The sequence below is a fragment of the Lissotriton vulgaris genome, chromosome 3_1 (genome assembly GCF_964263255.1).
Source record: "Lissotriton vulgaris chromosome 3_1, aLisVul1.2, whole genome shotgun sequence".
Classification (NCBI taxonomy): domain Eukaryota; kingdom Metazoa; phylum Chordata; class Amphibia; order Caudata; family Salamandridae; genus Lissotriton; species Lissotriton vulgaris.
Window position 1 is genome coordinate 815,471,158 of NC_141689.1, and position 26,337 is coordinate 815,497,494.

The window sequence follows — 26,337 nt, forward strand, 5'->3', positions numbered from 1 at the left end:
GGAGTGGCGCGCTCCTCCACCATTCTGGAGGCGCCACCCCTGCTCCTAAATAGTATCTCAGAAGCCTTCTTTCAGAACTTCTGCATCTGGTTCCTGAGAGCCAGCATGTATCTGACAACTTCTTGAAGGGGCTATCTGCGGGCTGACTCCCACCCCTGCTTTACCAGACTGATATGTCACCTAACAGGGTGACCATAGAGGAGATCAAATGTGCAAAACCCAACTCCCTTTTGTGGTACCTCACTGCTGGCAAACAACAGGCATGGTAAGAGGATGCCCCCTTCTGCCTCATGGGCTCAGATAGGCCCATAATCATGCCCTTGAGGTTCTTGTTGAATCTCCCTACAAGCCTATTTGTCTGAGGTGATAGGGTCTGGAGAATTTGTAGGTTACACTACACTCATCCCACATAGACCTCATGCATGTAGTTATAAAGTTGGTGCCCCTGTCAGTCACCACTTCCTTGCAGAACCCCATGCACATAAAAATCCTCATCGGAGCCCTGGCCACTGCAGGTACAGTACCAGATCTGAGACGTATGGCCTCGGGATATCTGGTGGCATGGTCCACCAAAACCAGGATAAACCTGTTGCCTAAGGCCGTTTTAGGATCCAGGAGCCCAACAATGTTGATGCTCACCCTTTTAAGGGGGGTGCCAATGACAGGTGAGGGAACCAGGGGGCATGTTTTCTTTTCCCATTGGCCTGGCAGGTGGGACATGACCTACAGAATGCATCTGAGACTGTGTTCATACAGGGCCAATAGACGGAGGTGACGAACCTGGCGAAGGTCTTTTCCTGATGCACATGTTTTGTCAGGGGACTGCCATGAGCCAGTCCCAGAAGGAAGGTCAAGAAGTTCTGTGGGACCGCCAACACATGGGTTGCCCCAAGCTCAGGAACCTTAGGCTCACCAAAACCATTACTTACCAGTAAACTTCAATACCCACATTTAGGTCCCGCTTGTCAATTTTTTTCTGGATGTGCGGAAAACTCTATTGTGGTATTTACATTGCACTAGTGATTTTAGAGTTTCAAAATCGCCATTCATTTCTTTTGAGAAAGTGAATAAGGTACAAAAAGTGTTTGTGTCCACCCTGAGCCGCTGGATTCAGCTTGCATTTCCCCAGGCTTATAAATCAGTTGGGGAATGCCCTCCTTCTCAGATTCTAGGTTGAGCTACAAGGTCTGTTTTCTGCCTCATGGGCTGAACTGGGTGGAATGTCTGTACTGTAGATTTGCAGGGCAGCCACCTGGGGGTCGCTGGACACATTTGCTGGTCCGAACCGTAACCTTCTTTGACCTTCTGCATGGGTTGCAATTGCCAGGGCTTCTAGGTCACACCGGACACCGACCCCTTAGCACTCGACATCCTTTGTGGGACAACTCGTATACGGCCCCTGGTCATCCTTGACCTCTCCTGGTCCCTGTGGCTGCAGAGTCAAAAACTCCATCAAACCACCTGAAGCACTCGACATCAGTAAGCATTCGTCTACCGAGCCCCTGGCCAATCCTGAGTGACCCAGACTCTGTCCCCTCTGCTTTCAGGTACTTTTCGGCAAGAGTCCACTTATGGATACCGGCGGACACTTTTCTTCCTTCAAGCAGTGGCTCTTCTTTGAAATCCTCTATTGAGATCGACGGTGGTTTCCGATGCTACTCCAGACCTATGCACGTGGGTCCCCTGGGATAGGTAACTCTGGTACTACTCATTCAGCAACCTCCTAACTACCACTGGGTTTCTTCGAAGTCCACTGGGAAGGGTCATTAAACTTTAAAACTTCAACCGCAACTTGTACAGAGCACACGGACGTGTTCTCACAATACACCCGTCCTCTGTGGGGTCCCTACTTACTCACCTTGGGTGGTTCTTTGCGGTCCCATTGATTCTACATCCTCTAGACACTGTCTTGACTCGCATCATGGTTCTTATACAACTATTTTAGTATATGGTTTGGTCTCCCCCTGTAGCCCACTGTGTATTAGTGCTATTTACTATTGTTTCTGAGCTACAGTATTGTGAGCTTTGTGAGTATCTTCATGTAGAAGATACTGTGTCATACTAGAGAGTGTTTTATCAATAAATACATATTTTTTATAACTACTGTTTTGTTCTCCTTTCATTTAACCAATACTATAAGATTGCCTTCTGGTAAAAAAAAAAAAAAGCTGCTTAATATTACTTCAAGGCTCAGCCTGAAGGCTGCTCTCCACAGTTAACACTTGGATAGCTTTCTAAGGTTATCTCTTAAATCACCATAAGGGTTATTTGGACTGGTGCCAGGGGCCCACCATAATTAGTGGACAGCATGTACCAGGCCAACTTCTCACATTGGTGTGCAGACGTTGGGACTCAAGCCTGCATTGTTTTGCCAAATACATCTTTGCATTGATTAACTGAACACCACTAGTACTAGGTACATATAATACTAGCATTAGAATAAGTAAGTTCTACTGAATTTAGGGTTGGGTAAGTCGAGGGTCTAGCACACCCTTTCTCCAACCTCAGAGAATTTAGTTCCGACTAGGTTAGGGAGGTGCAACACCTCAACAAACTTAGTATGTCTACTAAAGAAGATGCCAATGGCTCTCTGCCTTCTAGATACAGTGAGCTTTCATTCCAAGAATTGGAAGCCAATTGTGCCTCTAGAAAGTTGAAAACAGGGAGAAGTACCAACACTCAACATCTGATAGAGATGTTACTGTTAGATGACCCAAGACTCCTGGGTCAGATGAGCAGGACAGAGTGGGTGGGATAGGGAATGAGGACAGGTCAGGAGGTAACACCTTTTATGACCTGGAATCTAACCCTGACCAGAATCAGAATTGCCGGTATCTATTCATTCACTTCTGATTATCCACATCCAATCAAAGTGAAGCCTAGAGACGATATAACCAGCCTCCAGGATTATCAGGATCCCCTTTTGAGATGACTTTTAAATTTTTCACTTTGGGTTGACAACTGACAAAGAGTCATCAATCACAAGAATATAAGCCTTGAAGAAGTTACATCTGTAACAAAACACGTGTGGGCTGCCATCTTCATATACTAACTAAGAAGGTACAAGAATGGGACCTCTATGTGTTGAATTATAAACAGTATCACAGGATATGTAACAGTCTTTATTATTGGTCTATTTGTAAACCATATATTTGTATAATAATTTTTGAGTGAAGCGTTGTCAATAAGAAATAAATATGAGTCCTTTTGCATAATTGACTTTTTTAAAATTGATTTTCCTGTGAGTTGTTGAATTGATTTTGGATCTAGAGATATGTTCTACCATACATGAATGAAAATATGAAATTTAAGAGTGCCGAGGTGCAACTTGTGTCTAACACTTCGTGTTATCTCTGTAAACAGAAGACACATTGGACAAGAGATGCTGATTGTCTAAAAGCCAAGGAAACTCCTCTTACCACTACTGCCCCTAAGGCAACTGCGCCCCCTAGCACAAGTACAGGTGGTGGTACAGGAAACAAGGGATTAGTAGTGTTAACCTTGGGCTCTGAGGTGGGTTCTGACGTAGTCAGAACTCCAGCTCAGGCTGTGCTTGTCTTTGATGGTGTAATGGATCTTGCCACCTTATTTGTCAGTCCCAGTAACCTGGGCAAATACAGACAACAGCCTTTATTAATGGTAAAGACGCCATGCCATACAGGGACACTGGTGCAAGTATTGCTGTGTGGACAGAAAAGTTTGTGGCCCCTGACCAAATCATGCTTGGAGAAATGTACCAAGTGACCAATGCAAACAATGCCAAGACTGCCCATTCTTTGGCAGTTGTTAATTTCAGGTGGGGAGGGGTAAATGGCCCTAAGAAAGGTGTGGTCTGCTCAGACCTTCCAGTGGAGTGTTTGTTGGGCAATGATTTGGAAACTTCACCTTGGGCTGAGGTAGAATTAAGGACTCATCCAGCAATGCTGGGCATCACTGCAGATATGTTTGCTGTGACAGGTCACAAGCCAAACTGACTAAGACTGAACAGGCCCTGGATCCTGAAATAATGGACCAAGGGCCTTCCAAGAGAAGGAGCAGGAGGGGTAAGGCTGTGTCTTCCCCCGAGACTCAGAGTGAAGATCAGTCTCCTGAGGAAGAGGATCTTAGTCCCTGGGAAGGAACTATCTCAGATGAACGTGCACCTGATCAGGTTGAGTCACTGGGGACAGGGGCCCTTCCAGGACCAACTTGAGTTCAGAGCAGCAAACCTGCCCCTCTGTTGAACCCCTGAGACAGCAAGCTGCTTTTGAGACTGCTGGGAGTATCAGTGGATCCCACAGGTTCTAGTGGGATGAGGGACTCCTTTACTCAAAGTGTAGAGACCCCAAACCTGGTGTCACCAGGAGGTTGGTCATATTTCTGAAGTTTAGGGCCTTCCTACTTACCTTGGCGCATGTCATTCCCTTAGCAGGACACCTAGGCCAAAACAAGACTTGAGACAGGCTTGTCCCTCACTTTTACTGGCCTCACATGTCTGAAGACACAAAGGAGTTGTGTTTCTCCTGTACCACCTGCCAAGCCACTGGTAAGTCAGGTGGTACCACAAAGGCCCCCCTCATACCACTACCTGTGGTGGAGGTTCCCTGTGAGAGGGTTGGGATTGATATCATTGGTCCCATGAACCCTCCTATAGCATCTGGACACATGTATATACTAGTGGGGATGGACCATGCCTCTAGGTATCCAGAAGCAATACCCCTTAGAACCACAACATCTCCTGTGGTGGCCAGGACCCTCTTGGGAATCTTTTCCAGGGTTGGTTTCCTCAAGGAGGTCTTAACTGACAGAGGTACAAACTTCCTGTTAAGTTACATCACTGCAATGTGGAAAGAGTGTGGAGTGAACTATAAGTTCACCACACCCTATCACCCACAATTCAGTGGGTTAGTTGAAAGGTTCAACAAAACCCTCAAGGGCATGACCATGGGCCTCCCATAAATGCTCAGGCAAAAATGGGATGTCCGATTGCCCTGCTTTCTCTTTGCCTACAGAGAGATCCCACAGAAGTGGTTGGTTACAGTCATTTTGAACTTTTGTTTGGGCATCCAGTTAGGGGTCCTTTGTGTTTGGTGAAGGAGGGAAGGGAGTTACCTCTCAAACCTCCTAAACAAGACATAGTGGACATTGTACTTGCTCTCTGCTCCAGGATGGCTGAATACATGAAGAAGGCCAGCAAAAACCTTGGTGCCAGTCAAGAATTGCAAAAAGCTTGGCATTACCAAAAGACTTTTCTGACTGTTTATCAGCCAGGTCAGAAGGGTTGGGTGTTAGAGCCTGTGGCCCCTGCAGCTCTCCAAGCCAAATGGTGTGGACCCCATACCATTCTTGAGCCGAAGGGATGGGTCACCTACTAGGATGACCTTGGTACTCACATGATTCCCCACAGAGTGCTCTATGCGAGCAGGCTCAAGCCATGCATAGACAGAGCTGGCATGGGCTTACATATGGCAACTGATGAAGGACAGGAAGAATAGAGTAACCCACTCTCTGATCTCCTTTCTCAGAACCCTGATGATGGGTCAGTTGATACACTTAATCCTGTCTGGGAGGTGGTCACACCTCCCTGTGACAGGATGCCTATTGTTCCACCTTCCTCTGCTTGAGCTTGGCTCAGCAGCAGGAGGGCAGAAATGTGTCACTGGTCAGCAGCAACCATTTTGTGCTGCCTGGGAATAGAAGGCTGGTACCTGGAACACCAGGGACCCAACGAAGGTCACTTCTGAGGGGTGGAATCATACCTCCCACACCAGTTACCGGTGTGGGGGTATGATTCCACAATGTTTGATATCAAACACAATAGGGTTACTTTCAGCTGTTTTAGAGTAGGTCATCACCGGTCGCATAATGTCACCTCTATATGTCATAAATGGCTGCTGCACTAACAACCCGGGAGAATGGACTCCATAGGCTGCAGGGATGTCCTGCTCATGCAGTGGCACTCTCACTAAGAACCAAGCACCCTGCCTACGGAATTGTTAAGGCCTGCTATGGGGGTGACTTATAGGTTTTAAGTGTAGTGACCCTTATGTAGTGTAGTTCCTATATTCCCAATAGGCTCTGCGCATTGGAATAGTATATCTTATAGATTATACGTAGGACTGAGGTCGACTAGGTCTCTATCGAATATACTAGACTTAATTGTGTGTGCCAGCTACCTCAGAGGTCACTAGAAACTTTCTCGAATTCACAAGAAGGGATTAGTCTCTGACAACCGCATAAACATGACAACTTTCTTTCCCCAAGATAAAACGTATCTTCAGAGTCGTGGAAACAATAGATAGATATTTTACTCAGGCAATCGTGCTGGCTTCGTTTCACTAGAGGTGCAGAGAAAGCAGAAAGACGGGCGTTTTCAATAAAAGGATTTATTGAACAGTCTTCTTTCTCAAGCATAAGAAATGAACTGCTACAATCGTAAAACTGTTTATAAAATATAATGCATGCAGTAGAAAGAGTAGGATAAAGTAATACTGTAAGAGCATTGTATGGTTCCTAAACCATATATAAATACATACATAAATAACAGAGGCTAAAAGTACTCAACTGGTGCTTCTAAAATACGCCTACCCCGGTTTACCTAACCTAAGCTCAGTACGAGGGAAGAAGTAAGTGAGGTATAGCATAAATGTAGTATTCTTTTGCCAAGAATCTGTCCAAGATTTCTCTAAGGGTCTAATCAGCTCCGTACCTTAGTTTAGAATGGAAAAGGTCAGTCTCGGGACTCGATTTCCTAACAACCCGCATGGGTAGCTTGGAAACACTGGAGCTGGATTTCTCTGCAGGAGAAAAGACAACGTCTCTCTCAGTGCATCTGCTGGAGGGTTGGCTTCCTTCGGCACTTGCTGTAGCAGGGCGTGTCGGGCAAGTAGATAGTCGAACTGCTCCAAACCACTGTATGTTTGCTTGGGCAAATGTGGGCATATTTATTTCTTGAAAGTGCTGAGTTTGACGTAAAGGTGGACATAATAATGTCATTAAAGATTCTCGGTTCTTTGAAAACTCCATGAGTTCTTGGACAAGTCAGTTCTCGAGCAAGGGAATGTCCCTAGCTGCTGAAGCTGAGTTTTCCAAGAAATCGTTGTAGATTTTCGGAACTAGAGGAAGTAGCCCTGCCGTATTTGGACTGCATGAGCTATGCCTAAATATGGTTATGATTTCTATGCCTATATAAGAATATGGTGATATATACCTATATAGGGGAATAAATCGGGAAAATTACAATAGTGTCCTAAAATGGTTCACAACACTTAGACATAGTAAACCTATATCTTAAGCAAGTGGTGCATTCACCAGCTTACACAGGCTGCAATGGCAGACCTTTAGTTTAATTTTGCATGTCCTCTCATGGGTGGCATAATTCATGCTTCAGCCCATGGGAGGCATCTGTGGTACCTATGCCCTCGGTACATGGGTACCATACACTAAGGACTGACAATGGTACCCCAGTAGCCACTCTGGAGTGTACCTAAGTACATGACATAACAGTTTAGGGAGAAAGCAGATAGACTGGGGTCCTGATTAGCAGGATCCCAGTCAGACTATTCAAAAACAGTATCACATTTAGCAAAAAGTGTGGGTAACCATAAGAAGCAGATCCTACTTTCCTACAATTATAGATTGGATGCGTTGGATGAAACGTCGAATTATATTGGTTTAAATGTGGTCAAAATGGCAATGCAGTCATTGTTGTGGTTATAATAAATTATGTTAGCATCAAAAGTTGGTGCAGATTCCTATATTGAAAGCTTGTGAAATTTTTATGATGTGTTTGACTGGGACGAGAGTGGCCAATGAGAGTCTAATGAAACCATTTCTTATTGATAAACTTATATATCCTGAATTAGGTCCAACTGCTCCAGTTGATACCCCTCCCTTCCTCCGTCCTCTTGAGTATTTCCTCTGCATCCCCTCTTGTTGTTTCCTTGATACTCACAGGAAAGGCTGGGGAGGGAGGAGCCTTAAGCCTATCATATTCATGGACTTAAAGATAGTTTTTTTTCTAATACAGGCCTGTGATGGACGGGACAGCCTCATGGCACGCTTGACAGGAAAAAGCATGAAGTTTCTCGTAAGTAATGGTTTTAATTATCATCTTGACATTTGAAAACAGTAAGGAAGAGGACATGAATGAGTGGCAGAGGGCACTGATTTCTAGAGAGCTGGATTCACCAGCAAGTTTTAGTCAATAAAGTTTTCAAAAACTTGAATTTTTCTGTTCACTGAAGTATTTTATTCATACTTGTGCAAGTATTTTCATGTAGATATTCCATAATTATACTTTATATCCAATTCCTTCTACAACAATCCATGTGTTCCAATGCATTTCGGCCCACTGGCCTTCATCTGGGAAATAAGAGCCAATGCGTTTTGAATCCACACAATTCACGGATTCTCCTCAGGACTTGGACAAGGTTGATATCTGGATTAAATTGTTTTAGAACATTCTCCACACACCCGATGTCTGCTACAATTCAGCAGACATCGGGTGAATTGTAGCAGACATCGGGTGTGTGGAGAATGTTCTAAAACAATTTAATCCAGATATCAACCTTGTCCAAGTCCTGAGGAGAATCCGTGAATTGTGTGGATTCAAAACGCATTGGCTCTTATTTCCCAGATGAAGGCCAGTGGGCCGAAATGCATTGGAACACATGGATTGTTGTAGAAGGAATTGGATATAAAGTATAATTATGGAATATCTACATGAAAATACTTGCACAAGTATGAATAAAATACTTCAGTGAACAGAAAAATTCAAGTTTTTGAAAACTATTGACTAAAACTTGCTGGTGAATCCAGCTCTCTAGAAATCAGTGCCCTTTGTGACACTAGCACCGTATAGTGCTAGCGCAATCCTCAGTTCTTAGAACATACTCCAAAGCAGGGAGTAAACGAAGGAGCACGATCCACGCCTTTAACCTAAGTATCACCATTATAGCTGTGCACGGCTATCATCTAGTAATTGAGTGGCAGAGGGGACAGTGGCTCTTTTGAGATCATAACGGTCTGGACTCTGGAATGTTTTAGACTCCAGACTGTGCAAAGGAATATTTTTGATACGCACAAGAAGTGTCATTTGAATATATTTGACCTAAGTGCACGTGCAGGCACTAATAGTTAGGTTTAACTTGACTCAAAATATCCACACTAGAGAAACAAATATAAATTTCACATTACGATCTGTCGTCATTTATATATGGTAGCAATTCCCTTTAAAAAGAGTAAGTGTGCAGGCCCCTGGCTCGGTAAGTGCCTTCTCTTGATCAAAGGACCGGACGCAATTTCACAATTTATTCAAACAGGGCCAGAGATCTGGACAGTCTGTGTTTAGGCGTGGTGATGTTGCATGTTGAGAACGATTTCAGCTGGAGTAATGAAACTAAGGTTTATAGTTGCTTGAGTAGGATTTACAAGCGTGATTGCGTATGGAGGCCAAAGATAAATAGAAATGTCCGACGCCAATGGACACGATGTGAATGTTGTGAATTATAAACTTCGGAGCAGGCGTTGCTGTGCTGCTGAGTGCAACAGAAATATGACAAAAGCGAACGTAGAGGAGAGATCCAATGATGTGGTAATTGGGTTGTGGACATGGAATGACCCTTTTAAGGTCAAAATACGAGCCCGTTACTCCACCTCCTCCACCCGCCTCGCATATTTCAGTGAATTGTTAAAGCTGTATTGACAAAAACACGCTATCCCTGAGTGGACGATATGATTAGGCTTTCAGAATAAAATAATGCAGAGAGCTGTCTTTTGCATGAAGCTATTAAGTCTGTCTGCTCCGATAATCCAAAATTCCCAGTCTTTCGGAAAGGAAAAATATTCCAGAAATTTTCAGTAGGTGGCACTTCAAGGCTTAGATTAATTTTCAGTCGCCATTTATGCAGCAGCAGCAGCAGCAAAGGGAGACTGGAGCCAGTTCATCCCTCGGCACTCAGAGCGAATCTGGACGGGTGATAAGAGGCAGGCTGGGAAAGTAGAAACAGAAAGCAGGGCCCTGACACCGAGGAGAGAGAGGAAGAAAGAGAGAGCGAGAGAGAGAGAGAGAAGGGGAGAGCGAGAGCCTAGAGTGGGAGGAACAGAGACAAAGACGGGGAAGCAAAGGAGAGAGGGCGGCTGAACGTCCGACTGCAGAGCCCAGCGTTAGAGGGAGCGAGCCAGAAAGAAGCAGCAACAGTCGCACGGGCGAGCAGCAGCAACCGCAGATACCCTCAACCACAGGGGCTCGCCCATTTACAAGCGTCCTCCATTACAACAGCAGCACAGCAGCGACTATGACCGGAATAAACTGAGGATCCTCGCGCACAGATATATCCCGTGAAGGTAACGTATGTTGTGCATTTTACTTGATAGTATGTATGACGTGTGTGTGAGCAGGCAAGCCATGCATGCGATGTGCAGCGCGGCGGACGTCGTCTGCAAAGAACACTTGCGAGGCTGAATGCTCAGCAAGATTAAGCAGAGAGGGCTCTTTCTAGTTTAGCGCCGAACTGCATATTCGCGTCGTTTAATTTGGCAATATGCAAAATAACAATTCGCGGGCATAATTGATACTGCTACATGAATGCATGGAATCTCCTGCAGGTACAAACCCTATGAATAGCAGCGTTTGGCGTGTTACTGATAGCGCGGCGTTCATGTGCAAGCCCGTGTACATACGTTCTGACATTCCAAGCAGGCACCTGCTTCGGATTTTTCCCCCCAGCAGACGAGGTTTTCTTTTTCTGGCACCGATTTGATGAAGTGTGGTGCGTGCCGTAAAAACTGCTAGTGACTGGTTTTTTTCTGCTGGTGAGACGGATATGCAGCGGGCAGCATCGGAAAAAGGAAAATCCATTTCTGAGCTGTGACGGGTATTTTCAGTTAATGTACTTTAATCCTGATGAGATAGAAAATGCCATTCACAGTGGAGGGAGTGAGGCGGAGTGCTGCGAGCAATCAGAAAGTGTTTTAAATGTTTATGTTATATATTTATATTCTGTTTTCGCCTTGTCGTTCATATGGATCCAAACATGTTAAAAAGGAATGATGTGCATGTTGGTAGGGAGAAATATCCTTGGTACATCTGTTTTTTTTAATTCTGTCAGATTTATAGTTGCTGTGAAGAGGCAACGTATGCAAATTCCCAACGCCAGGAAAAAAATAAGGTCTATCGAGGTAATATCACTGCAGGACTTGATGTCTTTGAAAAGGCAACTTTGAAGGGAAATATGTTTTGCTAAGTAAATTCAAAGCCTGCTCAAAAACATATAGCCCTGTGAATATGGGTTGTTCATGTGATTACTATGCGAGTCGTGGTCCTAATCAGCTCTGCCTCCCTGCGAGCATCACTGTGGCTATTACATGTAATTTTATAGAAAGCTTCCTTGGGATCTCAGACCCTAAGAGGCTTCAGACAGCTGTGATGCGCGTGCAATCTGTGACTGGTCGGGCAATGTTTAGTGTAACACATCTACAGCCTGAGATGCACGTCTGCTTCTCGATTTATGAGCAGAACAATATCATGTATTATAAAAACCCAGTATTTACAGCTTATCTGTTCTAATTCTGCGCGTATACAATGTCAAATAGTCTGTTTTGATATAACCCAAAAAGTGCACCATTGAACGAGCATTTTAAAACCTCACGTGAAGTGTTTTGTTATTATATTAAATTTGGAGGACATGTTAACTCTAGGTCGAGCAGTCGACAGTGATTTTAAATGTATTCTAAGTATCTGATGTCCTTCTCACAGTGATTCGTTGTGTCACTTGGAACAACAAGGATGAGTGTGGGGGCATTGACTATGTTTAATTTGTACCGTGGATCCAGGTGGGTGGGCAACAACACTTACATTTGGGACTCAGGACTTATGCTTCACATTCAGATTTTGACCCAGAATAAGAATGAAAAGAGGAGGAGAAATGTAGGACACCAGTGACAAAGAGACAAAGCATGTATGAAAAAGAATTTGCAAGAGTGAGTTAAAGAGACATAAAGTGTGGGGTGGTGGAAGAAAAAGGCAAGAGTTGAAATCAAAACTAGCAGGACCAATATTTGGCATCCCCAGTATTTGAAAACACAAGTAGCAAACTCATAAAAAAACGTCGCCCCCCAGCTTTTATTCTTTTTTTGTACATTAGCCCTGCTGTTGATAATTTGTCGGATCCAAAAGCAGGTGTATTTAAGGCTAATATTGCCACAGGACTAATCTTTGACTTTGCTGCACTGTTCAGATGTGTTAATATCAAATGTTCCATGCTGTGCAACTTAACAAATAAGCACGGCAGGCATATCAATCAAGGTAGTGTATTGTCCACACAAGAAATCAAAATCCTAAAGCCGAAACATTGCATCAGTTATGCGTGTTAGTCAGGGCGTAACACAGGCCCACACAGCCTCCGCGGTGCGGGGGTGGGGGGCGCCTCTAGCTCCAGGGCCCCCCTCGGCACTGCACTCTGGCCGGAGAGCTCCTGATTGAGCTCGGAGGGGGGACCCTCTACATACCGTGCAGGGAGGCCCCTCAGTTTTCGTTACGCCAGTGGTGTTAGTCCACCCTGAAAGTTTTGCTTGGTTACATTATAAACTTGCACCCTGTAGCTGTCAACAACCTCTTAATTTGACCACCTCTAAACTGTTATTTTGTCCTTTGGACAGAGGGGGGGATTGAGAGCAAGTAGTGGGTCACTTACTGATACTCAGACCTGACATCCTATTGACCGACTCATGGAGAGAGCTTTTTTGTATTAAAAATTCAGAACTTATTTTTTTGTGTCACAATACAGCATCCAGCTTAATCAAGGGGATTCGCCTTTTACCCACTTGGGTGCAAAACCTCGACACTCACTCAAGACAGGTTGACAGTGATGGTGTGAATGAACGTCTTAGGTTCATATATACTTAAATAACATGGTATCTATAGAAAGTTTTCTTTTTGCACTTAAGCTTGCATGTTAGGGGCAAGGTACCTCCACTGCAAATGTTACACTCTGTAAATTAAAATAACATAACATGTCAAAAGTGTGAGCTACTACGGCAGTCGTCTCACTGACCATGTTCTTCCTGCATTATATGGTTGTCCCTTGCCTGGTTTGCTTGTCTTGCACATTGGACATACCAGCAGGAGACTGAACAAATACCCATAAGAGATGATGATGATGATGGCCCGTCTCCTCCCTCCACAGAGATGTCTTCACTCCAGACATAGTCCCCAAGTCCCTCAGACTGCCCAAATGGTGGGAAGTACCACTGTTCTATGATTTCAGTTTAGAGGCTAGTTCAGTGTAGAGGCACAGTATGGGCAAACAAAATGTATGCCAATTGCATGAAACCAGGGGTGGCTCCTCCACTATGGTGGAGGAGCATCACTCCACTGAAAAATAAAAAAGAATATAACCATTTTATTATAATAGTATTTTTCATACCTTATTGCCAGCCAAGTTGATGTTAGGGTGGGGCCATATTGACAAGCGTCATGTCAGCAGTAGAGAGGAGTGGTAGGCATTTGTAAGTGCAAATGTCAGTTTAGCCGGATGTCTTAGATCGGCCAGACAGACATGTGCACTCAGGTTTCTCCAACACAGCTGTGCTGTTCAGCCAGGTTGGAGAAAATCTGCAGGTTCCCTGTGCCTGAGCGAGCGTTAAATCCATGAACTGCTCTCATGCAAGGTGTAGCATGATAGCAGCATCTGGGTTGGGTGAGGAGCCTGTGCAGTGAAGCCTATCCACTTCCGGGATGACATGAGCAACGAAGCGGCTGGCAGCGGGTTCGGAGCAGCAGGTACGTTTTTTTATTTTATTTTATTTTTAAAAACCCAACCCCAAGCCCCTCTTCTTCTCACCCTACCGCTTACTTTAGCAGCAGCCACTACTGCATACAACATGACAATGACTGACATAATTTCAGAACTAGTTTCCACCTAATTAATAGAAAAAACGATGGAGATTACTTGCATAGACAAAAATGGGGAAAACCTCCCCCAAACACCTGACTCTGAGATTGGTGCAGAGTCAGAAGACCATTTTTATAACAATCACAAGGACAATGCAATACGCCCACCGGACATGGATAGGCATATGATTCATGTACTACAAGAAGTCACGTGGGACACATGTAACTAAAGAAACCTACAAGAATTAGCAGATTCTGTAATCGATACATGTATAACAGAAGCTTCTCCGGTCCAGCACTCTATTTATGTATTAATTGATGAGTGGTTATGATTGTTCTTCCAACAGTTCATGCTCAGCACTGTCGGTAATTAAGTTAAAAATCAAATATAATTATATCGATTACAGAATCATCTAATTCTTGTAGGAGGTTTCTTGATTTAACTGAGCCCTACGTGACTTCTTGTACTACTTGATGCACATGAGTCAGAAGACCAGGCAGAATGTCTATGCTCCATATCCATGAATCTAAGCTAACTAATGTATATACATTTTACTCTCCTATAAGAAAATGGTGGTCTATTCATTTGCTGATAGAACTATTCTTTCGTCTGCTAATCCTTAGCTATTATGAACTGAAAAAAAGAAAACCTGTCTAGAGTTTTATAATATTCCGAAGCAAATCAATCTTTTTTCAAAAGTAGCTGCACGACAAAAAACTAAAAAGAAATGGGAAAATTACCAGGAACAGCAATCAGTCAAAATTAAAAAATTGAAGAAAAAAAATCGTGAAAAGCACATATTGTTTTTTACAATGTCTCATGATGTAGGCAGAGGTCCGATTAGTCTGTAAATATATTATATTAAGAAGTGCAACCACTTTCGGTAATGTCTTAATTTTGTGTGAGAATGGAATTTATCTCACAGCGTTGCCTGCCTGCCTCTGAAATGTTCTGCCCTAGGGACTAAACAAACAGTGCAGCCCATCAAATTCTGGCAGAGTTTGAAAATGCCACTTGTCTAATGGCTCTTCTAAGTATCTAGACTGTCATTGTTCATCGTTAATCCTGCTATGTGGTGATGGGGGCATGAAGGCGGAGGCAGGAACAAAAGTGAAGAGGGCTATTTGTTTACTGTTTACTTTCTTTCGTTTCCAATTCTTTAGATCTCTTTAATTCCACAGCCACTCGGCAGCAAATAAGACACTGGTGGGGGATACCATTCTGACAAGAGATAATTGAGCATTGTGTGACATTCGCAACCCTAGGCATTTAGAAAGAGAATTAGCAAATTTGTCATATGATCTTGGGCCTGGGTAGTGAAATGGAATTCAGTGTTTTGAATAATGCAGAGCAAGTTTCTTCCATTGCAGAGAAAGTTTTCTATGAAACAGCTGTAATTTCATTTGACAATCGCTTTGCATAATAGGTGAGAATTTGTATTGGAAAACTTTCTTTTTGTAGAAAAAAACTGATTTCTGAATTTGGAGGCTTTCCAACACATTTGACCCAGAGGTGACAAAACAGTCCTTAATTTGTAAAAAAACATAAGTGCCAGGGCCCACGTCAGGAGGTAATTGCAGCGCGCCCCACCAATTGCCCCTGCCAGCACTGCCAATGACAGTACAAACACAACTAACTCTCATCACACTTCTTCACGTGTGACAATTCAGACCTTCCAATGCCATCCAAGGCTATAATAATGGCATGAGTAGCAGGTATTATTATTTTTATTAATGAATCTTGACTTATTATTCTTTTTCTATGGCGTCTGTACAGTGGCGCAACAGCGAGTGTGCGTTATGGACTGGGTGGTGAACATACAGCTCCCTTTCCAATTGGAAGGGGGGTCAGGCAAGGTTGTGTCCTGGCCCCCATTCTTTTTAATCTTCATATTAATGGACTGGACCCAGCACTTCTTAGGGATAACCAAGATTTTCCTTTAGTGGGGGGACACCCTATACCGGCCCTCCTCTATGTGGACGATGCAGTTTTAATGTCCAGAACACAAATTGGTCTCATGAGGGTCGTTGACAGATTTACTTACTTTATGAAGGATCTGGGTCTCTCTATTAATATATCAAAGACTTTTACAATGAGTTGTGGTCATGGAAGTCAATGGCCAAGAAGTATCTTTGCGGACGGGCAGAAGATAGCACGAAGAGTTTTTCATACCTCAACATCTTATTTAAGCAAGACGATTCTTGGGGTCAAGCTATATCTGTGAAAAGACTGGCGTTTACTAAGACAACAGCCGCCCTGGCTTCTTTCTCAAGGAAAGTAGCCAGGAAACCGCCAGGTGAGCTCATCCAAGTTTATAAAGCCAAATGCGCTACAACTGCAATGTACGGGGCGGGGGTCTGGGGTTTTGTTAACAACCACTCGATCCAAGTCGTAGAAAACTCGTTTTTAAAATAAATTTGTTCTGGCCCAGCCAGTCCCTCTTCTTTTGCCTTTCACGATGAGTTGGGCCTTCCCTTGATCTCACACATTATAAAACTGGAACCCATTCTCCTGTGGCACAGGATATGGTTAAAAGAGCAAACCAAGTTAAACAAAGAGATTGTCTTAAATTGGAGGGGGTTTTAAAGATTCCGTGTCTTCATTAAGGACATAGGGCACGCAGAATATTTCTCTGACCCAAGATCTATGCAAGCAATTACTAGAAAGGATCTAGAGAAGGTTGGACTTCAGACTACATTTGTACCTGGTGGGTTTGGTGGGCGGCTATTAACCAGATTTAGGCTGGGTACTGTCCACAGACTCGTGACCTTCCCAAAAATGAATGACTGCTCACAGAAACTGCAACTATGCCCATGCGATAATCATTCTGACCAGTCCACCATTCATTTAGCTATATCTTGTAAATGGTATGCAATGTTAAGGAAAGTATGGATTATTCCTCTTTTAAGACATCAAGGGTTGAGGCAATGCCATCCGGAACTGATTAAACTTCAGTTTTTGGAGAATAAACATGTATTTTGGTATTTAGCAATGTGCCTGGTAAAAGTACTCCATCAAAAGAAACTATTATAAATGACGAATCATAATTGTGTGGTCATTTGCCACTTTTTAGATAGTTTTATCATCAACACATTAATTTTGCATGTATTTAACATTTTTGCTATTTTGAGTGTGTGTTATTTTATGAACTGTTTGAAATGTTATGATTTTTTTTAGCTTTTATGATTGTTAAAAAATGCAGTCGAACAAAGCTTTCCTTGACTTATTCATCACTGTTGTAATGCTCATCCCAACAATGGACACACAACGCCACCATGTGGTGGACTCTCAATAGAGCCAGTGCCGACAATTAAGTGCTGGTGCAGAGCACTGGAAACCACAAGTTCAAATTAAGCACTGTGACAAAAATAAGGATGACTACCAGTAAATAATTTGTGCTATAAATACGTTTGACTATATCTGATTTAAGACTTGTTTTGTTTTTATTTAGTCTAGTATGAGGAGTAGTGCAGCAACAGTCCTATGAGCTAACTACTTTGTGCTGAAATATCATTACCTATAAATGAATCACTAGTTAAAATAATCCACCAAGATAAGGTATGGGGAAGAATTCATGGTCTTCCTCAGTGAATGTTTGTGAAAAGTGTGTTGTAAAGATTTGCACGTGTAGCAGAAATTTACATTTCATCTTTACTATATCTCTTAAAGTGCTAGACATCGGGTAAGTGATCATCCACCAACATCTTAAAACAAATAAATATATGGCAAGTAAATTAAGTACAATTTGATGTGAACTGGTGGGAATGGGCTAATGTCATCAATAGGCTGGTGGACCGCAGGCTGTGACTGGAAAGCGACCCCTTTTCTTGTTAGCAGCGTACCCAGTAAATCATGGGGTAAGGAGAATTGGAGCACAAATTACAAAGGGGCAGATCCAAAAGGGCTTCCTCACTCATGGCGGAGGCCCCACGGTCGTGGGAAAGGGCCCACACTTGTGGTGGTAGCTCAGCACTCATGGCAGGACCTCCGCAAAGGGTAAATGCAGAAAGGAGTTCCTGCCACAAGTATGGAGCCTCCGCCACAAGTGTGGAGGCCTTTGTGTATCCGGCCTGCAGTTTTTTCTGTGCTTAAAACAAGCTTACAATCTTATGAATTGAAATAGTGTGAAGCACTACATGCATGGGATTCACAAAAGAAACGTGGCATGTGGTAATTTTTCCTGCCTACTGATCAGCATTTTGAGACAAAAAAACATTAAACAGAAAAGAAGGTCAATTGAGTTTAGCCAATGAGAAGTTTTTTTATACAAGACAATATCACCAATTTTAGGTCATTTATATCCATTTTGACTGATAGGAGTTAAATGTATTATTATTGGCTCAACCAGTAGAAGCTGGAGCCGAGATGTGCAATAACACGTGAATACCTTCTGAAAACCACACTTTAAATAGAGAAATAAAAAAAGATAACTCATGTATGTGGTCAAATCACTGAAAAAGCCAACCGAAAATACAGAAAAAAGTCCTCAATCTACCAGAATAATTTTAACAATCTTACTAGTATTCAACAGTAATCAATTGAAAATGCATTTGTCAATTGCATGCCTGCAAATATACAATAAAAAGGAAATCTGGGGATAAGTTCTTCCATACTCTGTTCATTTCAGTGTTTTTAATTGTAGTATTTGACCTTGCAGCCAAATGCAGAGAAGTTCAACTGTTAGACTTTGGACCTGGCAGACAACAAAGGAAATTGCAATCTTTTCTAATACTTTTCCACCGCAGTGATAAATGAGACAAGTAATTTTAACAAGTGGACGCAAAATGAGGATAGTGTTAATTTGTCAATGGGTTTCTCTACACACTATATAAAGTGTTGTCCAAATTGTAAAAAATATCTGAATTTCACAAAGGATGCAAAGTTATAAAAAGTGAGTAAAACTTTCCTGCAGTTCTAGGCTTTTTTGGAAAGAATATTTATTATAAAGACCGACTTTTAGCCGGAAAATTATCCTGGAAAAAAGTATTATATTTTGACAAGCTTTTTTATGTGGTGGAGTTTTTCCAATGTGGCACACTTAGTAAGGTGTGCAAAGTGAGAGTTTTGAACATCGCACAAGTCTGACAGTAAAATTTAACTTTTGCACACTATAGTCTGAACAAGACAATATTCTGTTCCTCATTTCGGGAAGGTCAGTAAGTGCAGCAAGTAGTTTTCAGTGCATTTAGCAAGATTTTTGTATTTAGACAAAAAGTGGTGTTCATGCATTTAAATTTGTAATACTACCTATCTGCAAGGGATAAATGTTGTCATCACAAGCAAAAACTAGATGTTAATTTTGCACCAGTACAGGAGGCAGAATCAAATATGCAAAAAGGCTTTTCCAAGCGTTGTTCCCTATTTGCACCTACATTTGTCATGTTCGGTTATTGGTAGCAGCAATGCAAGGATTTGCGAAATTACTAAAGTAAAATTACTAAAATAGTTGACCTTGCAAGAACGTAGCTTATAAGCAAAGTCCAGAGCACACTCAGGAATAAATTATCCTGTGAAAGTAATCACATACGTAAAGGAAGGATAAAATCGCACACCAATGGTTCTTTTCATATGTAATAGTTTTTATGGGTCAAAATGAAACTCCTGTCAAGGAGATCCAAAGAACATGCACCAGCCGACACGTGTTTCGTCAATTCGGGATAACAGCTGTGACTCTTCAGGGCTGAAAAACGTGTAATGGGGCGGTATCGGGGGACCGGTGATAGTTCCAACCCAGTCCTAGTCAGGTAACGTTCAAACAAAAAAGGCCCACTGTGGGCGAAATATCAAGCGTGGAGCCAAAGTATAAAGTTGAGATCCAAGAATCGGCGGGTAATGCCGTCTTTATTAAACCGGGGCTGTAAGCCGGTCTCTCAGAAAGCTGTGACCATTGGTGTGCGATTTTATCCTTCCTTTACGTATGTGATTACTTTCACAGGATAATTTACTCCTGAGTGTGCTCTGGACTTTGCTTATGTAAACAAAAGGGATTCTGTCCCTACTCATTTTCAGAGGTTTAGGGTCTCCACTGACCAAGTGGCACCTTTCAACTTTAGCATTTCTTTTTACTCTTTCGCCGCAATTTGTTTTGCGCCAACCATTTCTGAACACTCAAAAACCCTCACAGAACTCTTAAGAACGTAGCCCACTTACTGTTCTCCATGGGGCTGGATAAAATGTGGTACACTTTACTCACAAAAATGGGCATCCAATAAATACAAACTGAATTTTAGGTCCAAATCCTAATTTAATAGCCATATTCCGATACACTACTCTCTTCAAAGCATATGGCTATGCCTTTTAAATTTTACGTATGGTTGCCCTTTTGAATGTACAGCTCCAAAGGCCAATAAACTATGTCTAGATCACACTCTAAAAGTCAATCAAACACCTCCACAGTGGCCTTTTTGTGTTCTCTTCCAAGTCTGGTGGTTGATGTAAAATCAGGGACAATTTTGCACCTACGGACCACTTGGATAGGTTATGCCTCAGTTCTGTTTGTTGTTTTGAGATGTAAGGCATTGGCTAGTCATTACTGTAGGAACAACTGGTTTGCTCTTGAACTGTAATTGAATTTAATAACACTATTTTCATCAAAAGTCCTCCTGAGTGTATTACCTACCACCGATATGCCTTTCTCTGCAAAATCTGCTGGCCAAATAGTGCAAAGTAACACAATATCTGGCTAAACAACCCTTTTTATTGGAAAGTAATGTATTAGTGGTGATAAGTGTGCACCTTATACTGGCAATAAGTCAACTAACATGGTAGTGAGGCCTAAAAAGGGTCTCTGTAAACTAGCCCCTTGATCAAACCTTGGTAGCTGACACCGAGCAATAAGGCTTCTTAGGAGGCATGCATGAAAAGCATTAAAAAACAGAACAATAAATTAAGAAGACACAACACACAATATAAATGCCACACCAATTTATAGAAATAGGACATATTTTTATCTTTAAAATGGCACAAAAACAACCAAAGTCCAATGTGCGGGAACTGGAGATAGGAATTTTGAAAGAAGAAACACTTTCTAGTGCATGAAAACTAATAGCACCACTCCTGGACATCTGGTCATGCTTGACCGAGACAAAGGCAAAGTTTGAGGCTGACCACAATGAAACCCTGCTTGGATTCCCCAAGCGGATGACCTCAGTCAAAGTTTTACCTTTGCACTTAGAAACTTTTCTTGAGTTTTTTAAGCAAAGGGCCCTCGCTTCTCCCCACCACTCCGAATTCGATGAGGGGTCACCGGCTTCACTTTCCGGGAGCTCCGGGTCAATCTCTGGAAGTTGGACCTCAAAAGCTCTTCAGCTGGATGAACCTGAAATCTGGGCTGGGTTTTGGTTTAAGGTGGCCTGCTTTTTTCCTGCGGTCGAGTAGGTCACCTTATAGAGATTTTTCCCCAAAGTTTCCTAAACTTTACCAACCTTCCAGAAGGCCTCCTGGTGGGTTCCAAGTGTCCAAAACACAACTCCAAGGGTCTGGAATCTTCTAGATGGTCCTTGGAAAGCCTGTACTTCACTTCCCACAATGCACTCGGTCAAACTCTTAAACCTCCGCTGGACACACTCCAGGAGAGGGGCTCTGGCTGGAGAAGGGTCAGTTAAGTTCTGTTCATTTGTAGCTGCAGTGAGTCTACTCCTTACTCCTGCTTGAAGCAAGGCAAAATCCTCAGAGATGTAATCCTAGAAAGTGCAGCAGGCATAGTCTTAACCAGGCAAGCCCTTGGTTGCAGATCAGGATTCCAGCAGGACAATCCTCCTTCTTCTTGTAGTTTCAGGCAGTAGAACTGGGAGGCTATACAGTTCTCACATATTTATTCAGTGGTCTCTGGCGACAAGCAGGGGAGCACCCATGTCCAATGATGTACAGGGCAACATCCTAAAGCATGACAACTACCTCCAAAGTGTGGCATTACCCTGCCTCAGAAAGCACTATTCTTCCAAAATCAATGTTGGCTGAAACTTCAGCAGAGAAGCAAGAGCTAACTAAACCAACTCCCAGTGTGGCTCATTTAAATAGCTCTCCCCCCAAGACATCTGCAAATTCCTTCCTTAAGCCTCCCCATCTGGCCAGAAGAGAGGGTGGTCCTGGCTGACAGGCTTACCTACCCTGCTCTCCTTTGAAACTCATGCTTTATGACCCACCCCCTGCTCTGGCATTCCTGTGCTTCAATGCGCTCTCTCCAACAGAGAACCTCTGCTTGACTAGGCCACTTATCCCCTAATCAAGGCAGCTTGGCTAATCTACTCATGCTGACCAATCAGGAAAAAGGGCTAGAGGCTGGATTTAGGTTTGCAGCAAAGAAAGTCTTATAACGTCTTTTCTGTACAAGTTATAATACATTCGGCAATGGCAAATTGCTGGATTTATCAATACCATTCTGTTCAGTCCTTGAATAATATTTTTCATACTTTCCTAGCAATGGTTATGTGTCCATATTGTATTGGTATGTTAGCCTATGAGGCTCATTATCTACAATGGGGAAAATTAAACTTGTTATTTCTTACTTACCAGGGTTTATAAAACCTCTTTTTTAAAGACCCTGCTCATAAATACAGGACCCCCACACCCCTGGGACACCTAGGGGAGACATGGGGAGTGCATAATATGTAAAGCTAATGTAGGTTAATACTTCACAGTGCCCACACCACAAAGTCGACTTTGTAGCGAATTTCCTACACTGGAGAAAAACAAAATGGGCTACTTTATCTCACCAGGGTTTTTAAAACGCCTTTTATACAGACTCTGCTTATAGTTACTGTTAGAAACGGGACCCTGGCCGGCCAAGACTCGCGTCGAGGTCAGTCAGGGATCACCATTTCTAAAGTCAGGGCAAGGGAGTCACCCACCAAGATAACCCCTCTCTCGCCCTCTAGGTAACGTGGCGCGAGTAGTCAAGGCTGAACTTGGAGGCTATGTAGGTTAAGTGTTTGCGCGCGCACCCAGCAACAACACCCAAGGCCCACCACAAAGGAAACTCCACACAAGGTTATATAAAAATAGCCTTTGTATTATATCAAAAACACATTAGATAAAACATACATTTGGTTACACTGTGCCAACAGGCACGGGCAGAATTTACAGGGGGGATATTTACAAGACAGGGCCACCTGGACCACTGTCAGGAATCATCACTTTTTAGGAATAGTAATTAGCACATAGAATACTTTTAGAACCAAAATAGAACGTGTAGCACACAAGCAGTAATTACTGGTAAAGCATAAGAACCTCCTACGCAACCCTAACCACCTTAGGCAACTATTGCGCAGGGAACAAAAGACCTCAACTAGCAACACCTGTACTAGGAGAAAAGCAACCACCTAGGAATCACCAACATCTAGGGGTATAAGCATAGGAACATTACACATGATGCCTTAACATTCAGCGGTGTAGGGAAAGAAGACACATGATGTATCCAAACACATTCAGAGGTGCGAGCACAAGAAAACACATGATGCAGAACCTACATTCAGCGGTGTATGCAAGGAAAGACACATGATGCTTCAGAACACATTCAGCGGTGCGAGCACAAGCAATTGCGCAAACCTTCCCATGAGCCACAACCTGTGGCAGTCCCTGTGTCCCAAAGTCAGGGCAGGCTGTAATAAGCCAAAAAGTACACCCAGCCTAAACGTAGCAACTGTCCACTAAGTGCTGGACAGTTGTAAGTAACACGGATGCCAACGTTGGAGCCTCGGGGGCTCAGGAACAACAATGGGGCCAAAGGAAATGCCCCCGGGAGCCTCCTGGGCTCTAGACAAGAACTGGGCACTCGAGCCTCTCGGGGCTCGCAAAGCAGATGGCACCCTTAGACCCCCCTCTCAGGCTCTCCTACACGACTGCCGCCTCACTGGGCAGTGGGGTCACCCACGGGGGACCTAGTAACACTTGAAGAGCCTCTCAGGGCTCGCGAAACGACTGTAGGCACATGAGCCTCTCAGGACTCAATAAACAAATGTGGGCACGTTGGAGTCCCTCTCGGGGGACTCGGAGCAAAGGCAAATGCTCCCAAGAGCCTCTCGGGCTTCCAACAAGATGCGCCGCCAAGAGCCTCTCAGGCTCGTAATTACCAAAAGGGCGCGCTTGAGCCTTGGAGCCTCTGGGGCTCTGATTCCAGAAATGCCCACGTGTCGGACAGAAAAGGGGGAGCGGCCCGCTGCCTTCGGGGCCGCTCCAGAAGTATGCACGAGCCCCCACGGGGCCTTCAAAGAACACCGGGGCCCCCGCCTCGAGACGCTGCACTCACCGGGACTTGTCTCTCCGTAGGCTGCGGGGACGCTGGCGGTCTCCTTCCTCGGCGGGAGCTTGGCTCTCCTCCTTGCCGGGCCACGGGCGGGGCTCTCTCACCCTCGAGAGCCTCGCCGAGGACAAGACGCTGGGCTCTTTCTTCCTCCTGGGCAGTGCGTGCGGCCGGCGCCCCAGCCGCGATTAGGCCGCCATTTTCCCCGACGTCCTCGAGGACGCTTCTCCCGTTGCCGGGCAACCCTCCGGCCAGGCTGAAGCTCGATAGGCTGGCGAGACAGCCAATGGCAGCGCGGCCCTGCAGACGAGCCCCCCTGGCTCCGGGTCGCGCTGCTGAGGCCGAGGGGAACTTCTTTTTGCCGCAATCCGGGGTAGCCTCCCAGGAATTCACAAATAAAAGCGAGGTGGCACTCGCTTGGGCGGACAAAGCGCTCCTCAGCGCTAAAAGGCAATTTAAAGCGCTCCCTGCGCTAGGGGCCGAAAACGAGCGCTCCCAAGCGCTAGGGGAGAGCTCAGGCCCCCAAAGTCCAGGCAGAGCCCCTCAGCAAGGCAGGGGGGGGGGCAAGGCTGGGTCCAGAGCCAGCTCACTGGGTCTCCAGGCAGAGAGACACCCCAAGTGGCGGTCCTCTGGCCCAGCAGCAGCAACAGCCCCCCTCAGGATCCTGGAAAAGAACAATTTCAGTGGGGACACAGCCCCATTTTTATACACTGAAATCCTTTGTCTGTAGGTGCAGGGTGGGGGAGAAACCAGTTGCAACTGGTTCTGGAGCACTTTGATGGGCCAACCACCCATTTCATTCACTGGGGAGGCTAGGGTCGTTAGACACACCACAGGGGGGCGGAGCCAGCATTGTGTGGGGAAAACCCAGCCCATCCAGGACACAGGTACACTCCTCCCACACATCACTCATGCTAATCTCCCACTCACCACCGGGCAGACCCATCCAGACTTCCTGGAGCCTGGCATGCCAGCCAGCTCCAGCCAATCACGCTCCCGCACCCTCACTGCACACATATCTCAATGTCCAGAAGTAGCACTTCCCAACTAGACACACACATGCCGCAGACACCATCTTGCAGCATTCACTCTCACGAGTTTACACATACCAAACTCGAGCCTGCACTCCCCACGCATCAGGAACTACCAGGGACACACACATTCCCCATGCATTCCTATGGGAGGGCAGGCCAGCCATACTACACGCACGCACTTTCACTCTGGGACCCAGGGAAAAAGTGCGCCAAGCCAGAAATCATGAACACCAGGTCGCCATCAAAAGCAAAAAGTTCAGGGGTGAACGAGCCATAAAGGCCCGGGTCCAACACAACCCCCTTCCAGCCAAAACGCAGGGTAGACCGATCACCACCGTGATGGGCTTCCCTGCTTTGGGCGAAAGAACACGGACACGGGCCCGCCACTGCCGGGACACCGTCCTGTTCCACGCCACTGTGAACCCCTGGGATTCCTTCTAAAACCACCATCTGGAACAACTGGGCTACCCCACTGGTACTCCTCAGCTGTCCGCGGCCAGGACCAGGCCCTGGGCCACCCAGGTGCCACTGGTTCCTGCCTACTCACCGAGTGGGGGGTAGTAACCCCTGGCACATAGTAGCCACTCTCCACTCTTCCTGCCTGCAAGACAGGGCTAGACTGCCACTGGTTCTCCAGCCTAGGGTCTACAACCTTAGGTGGACCAGGAGTCTCAGGGAAGGCTCTCCTCCCCTTACCTCTCCTTCTAGGGTTCCTCCACCTCCTGCGAGGTGTACACCTAGAACGCCATTCCAACCCAGGGTTTAACCCCTCAGGTTGCACCGGGGTCAGAGGCGGGCTCTCCCACCCTCTGCACCCCCTTCCAGAGTTCTGCACCCTCCCAACTGGAGAGGTACCCCTGGAAGAAGCACTGGCTAGGACTCTGGTTACAGAAGTCCCACCCTTCAGGTCAGGCCGATCCTGCTCCCGGCCTCCCAACCTTCGTTCTAAACCTCTAGGTGGGATAATTGCCTGGCACTCCAGGACTTCTGGGGACTCACTCACCATCCCCCTGAGGCTAACACATGACTCATGTGCTTTATGACTGTCTGTCTGGCGCAGATCTCCCGTCCCCTGTCCACCTGACAGTGCGGGAAGATCCCCCAGAACAGAAGTGGTGTCACCATGGTCACTAAACGGGAACTTCGCCCAACTGGGTAGTCCCTGACCCACTGGTTCTCCCACTGGGGA

The 26,337-nt window shown here is 44.8% G+C and overlaps 1 protein-coding gene across 1 annotated transcript in view; it reads left to right on the forward strand.

Annotated features, from left to right (window-relative positions):
* Window positions 1-9,877: 9,877 nt before the first annotated feature.
* DIRAS2 (DIRAS family GTPase 2) overlaps window positions 9,878-26,337 on the forward strand; it is an 88,620-nt gene continuing 72,160 nt past the window's right edge. The window contains exon 1 of the mRNA XM_086961124.1: window positions 9,878-10,326. The gene's annotated coding sequence lies outside the window, so the exon portion shown is untranslated. The remainder of the gene's footprint in view (window positions 10,327-26,337) is intronic.